Below are 3,839 nucleotides of genomic sequence, written 5' to 3'. Positions count from 1 at the left end.
ATGGCCAACACTACCAGGGTCGCCGTGCTTTTCTGCACTCTTGTTCTTCTGCAGGTGTCGTGCGCCGTTTCCCGGTACGTCGACGTCCCGGCGGTGATGACGGTGAACGGCTTCCAGGAAGGCGAGGGGGCGGCGGCCCGGCGGCGTGCGACGGCCAGTACCACAGCGACGAAGAGTTCATCGTGTCCCTGTCCTCTAAATGGTTCCACGGTGGGGCACGGTGCGGCAAGCTGATCCGTATCACGGACTCGAGCAACCTTTACATGAGTGCCATCGTCGTGGACGAGTGCCGCAACTGCCACGACGAGGTGGGCGCGTCGCCCGTGATCTGGCGTAACTTCCAACTTGACCCCAGCCTCGGCGAGGTGAAAATCACCTGGTCGGACTTCAGCTGAAGCATGCTTGTTGTCATGGTGACAGTCTGAACGATCAGATTGTTGACTGGTTATAAATCCAGCCATTTGCTTTAATGTCGACTTCCAAGTCTTCAATTTGTGTGTGTCAGCGTTGTGGCTAGCTACCTACTTGCTCGTCTCCACGGCGGGCTAGCTCAATAAAGTAATAGGCTACACGCCTGGTGTATGTGGATAATCTACTGTTAGTCCGTGTGTAATTTGATCTCAACATTCTAGGTGTGTTTGGCTACTTGGGAAGATGTTTCTTGTTCGGTTGTCCGCATGGAGTGTTGAACATGTATCAAGGTTCTAGAATCGGCCGGGTTTTAGAACAATCTTTTTTTTTTTTTTGAACAGGGAAACGGCCCAATAGGCCGAGACTTCATTCATTTTCAGCAAAGGCGTTACAGAACATAAAAAGGACCTTACAGAAAAATGAAATTACAACCAAGTCCTTGTGTTTTGCACCGCGGACCTCAGAAAAACAACGAAAAACTCGATCAGGTCCAGCTCCATCTGCGCCTCGCCGACGAACCACACCATGGCCAACTACTGCAACACCGGGGACGAGACCACTTGGGTCGCCGCAGCGGGAGCCAACCATGGCGAGATAGCAGAGCCTCCATAACCGGAGGTTGAATGAGCCCTTGTGCTGACCAACCTTTGCCAGCAACGAGGGAGGGAGTGGCCACCCTTCGGCCTGCAGAATCGGCGGCAAGGATGCCGTCGATGATGAACTCCCAACAGCAGCTCCATCAGCACAAGCTCGGGATGAAGAACAGCGACGAAGCTGCACAGAAGTCCCCCCCGCTCTCCTCCAAGACTCGCCAATCGAAGAAGCCATCACCACCTGCAGTACTTCCCACCTCCATGGTAGCAAGTACACAGACAGAGTGCTCCAGATCGGACTTCTTGAAGGGAAGATCGAGCTTATTAGAAGAAGCATCTTCAGATCCGCACCACGACCGCCCCATCCACCATGGACAGAAGACGCCGGAGAGCATCTCCAGGCTGCAGCCGCCGCTCGAGGACGCCGCAGCCAGATGCAAAGAAGAAGAAAGAAAAGGCATTACGCCAGACGCCATTAAGGACAAAAGCAGATAACACAGCTAAACCTATACTAGTCTACGGCTGTACACGGGGAGGGACCCTCACCCAATCTCGCCGCCGGCCGTGGCCGGAGATGAGTGGGGAGGGGCCAGCGGCCCAGCACTGAGGAGGAGCTAGGGAAAGCAAGAAGGGGAGAGAACTCTCGGGAGAGAGGGTTACTGTCGGCTAGCTGCGAGACTGATGGATGAAACCGGTTTTAGAACAATCGTGAGCGGTATGAACAAGTAGTATCGTCTTTGCTTCTCTATAACGTGTATTGCTTTAATATGTCACCTTCTCTAATGTAGTTTTGCTTTTGTTACTTATCTTTTCACAAATGGTTTGGTCCCATCTCCTCGCCCGTCTCTTCTTCGGCGGTCCCTTCTCCGTCCGCCTCACCGATCTCTTCTCCCGCGGCCTCCCCTAACTCCTCCTCCGACGCGGAGGCAAGCCGCAGGAGAAGCGGCCTGGTCATCTAGCTCTTCCCTTCTCCCGCCACCTCCACCACCGCCTACACCGGAATCCGCTAGTGAAACGCGGATCCAACCCGCTGACGTAGACGCGTTGGCAGCCGCCTCTCCGCTTCTCGTGCGGCCACCCGGTTCTTCGCGTCTCGCGTGGCCAGCTGGCTCTACCCTTCTCTCGCCACCTCCACCATCGCCTCCCCCGACATCCACCGCTCAGACGCGGATCCAAGCCGCAGACGCGTCGCCACCCGCCTTTCCACTTCTCGCGCGGCCACCCGCATGTTCGCTTCTCGAGTGGCCAGCCGCATCTTCCCTTCTCGCGCCACCGTCTCCCCCGCGCCGGCAAGCCCTCGCTTCATCCTCAAGAAGTACCTTTTTGCCACATGCGGCTTGACGCGTCCCCAAGCCCACAAGACCTCCCGGGACATCCCCTACCTCAACTCTTCCACAAAGCCCCACACCGTCATCACATTCCTCTCCGGCCCGGGCCTCTCCCGCCGCGACATTGCTTCCCTCCTCTCCAAGGACCCCGAGTTCCTATGCGCTAGCACGGAGCGAATACTCAACCCCGTGCTCAGCCTCACTGCCCTCGGGATATGGGCGGACCTAGAGGATGGGCCAGGTAGGCAATGGCCCACCCTGAATTTTTGAAAAATAACTACGATATCAACATTTAGGCAGCATCCGATCAAATAGCCCGTAGAATGACCTCTGTACATTCCATTGGGGCGATCCCTTCACTTCCCTCTCGTTCTAGGTTCATTCTACACCCCTACTCGTGGCGGGAATGTGATTGAGCGCAAACAACTTCACTCCGGTTGCCGGCGGGTGATGCACGCGAGGATGCAACACATGCTCTTTCGCCCGGCGACATCTCACACAATCACAATGCAAGAAGGAAGGAAATCGGCCATGGCTCGTATGGGTCATGGTAGGTTGGGTGCACGAGACCCGAGCAGCCCAAGCTGAAGTTGGTTTTCGTTTTGGTTTATTGTTGTAGTTGCATAATCGACCATGGAGATGAATTGTGACATTATGTCCCTTTTTCAGAATCAATTTTACTCGTTCATGTCATTAGCTATTTGTATCTATACCGCATGTGATAGATTCTCATGTTTAATTTCGTTCAAAAAAAGTTTATCTGAACAACTAGCCGGAGCACTTGCATACACCATATGAACACTAATCACATTTAAAACAAGCATATCTAAGATAATGTTATGTCCATATATTATTATAGTATATATGGTTCCAATATCATGTGTAGAGCCCGCACATTTTGTGAACTTACTACGAAATCTAACTTACAAGAAAAGTTGCCAATTGTTAGAAATGTCTAAAAGTATAAGTACCTAACAATAAACCAGAACCACAACTAAGATATTTATTTAATTGTATGAATTATAGATCTGTATCATGGTAATTGTGGATATTAATTAGTATATATATGCACCAAGACACATATATACATATATAAATACACAATATAATTTATGAAACAGGTGAAAAATAATTTAAGTAAAACTTTATTGCAACATAAATTTAAATTAGCAGAAAAAACTATGTATTGTATTCATTACAGTTGTACAATAGAGAACTAATATCCCAAAATAGTGTAATGTTGTTAGTTAAGCAATCTAGTAATCTAAAATTATACTCAATTTGACTATAATATGATTACGATAGTTTAATACAAGTACTCCGTATAAAAGTTTTGTATAAAATATCTTGCCAATTTTAAAATATATTTATTCGGCTATAATGTTATGAGATTTCATCAACTATTCACCATGTTGAGGCCATGGTTGAGCACCCGGAACGCTTGGGTGTGCCACGCAGGCCAGGAATGTTCAAGATTGCACTACGCGTTGTAGGATATCTGAGCGAG

General features: G+C 49.9%; 1 pseudogene; it reads left to right on the top strand.

The window, feature by feature from the left end:
• LOC124657620 lies at positions 1 to 395 on the top strand (annotated as a pseudogene).
• The last annotated feature ends 3,444 nt before the right edge of the window (positions 396 to 3,839 follow it).

Source organism: Lolium rigidum, chromosome 5 (genome assembly GCF_022539505.1).
Source record: "Lolium rigidum isolate FL_2022 chromosome 5, APGP_CSIRO_Lrig_0.1, whole genome shotgun sequence".
Classification (NCBI taxonomy): domain Eukaryota; kingdom Viridiplantae; phylum Streptophyta; class Magnoliopsida; order Poales; family Poaceae; genus Lolium; species Lolium rigidum.
The sequence above is the reverse complement of the archived record's forward strand: the minus strand, read 5'-3'. Positions and strand labels throughout refer to the sequence as shown.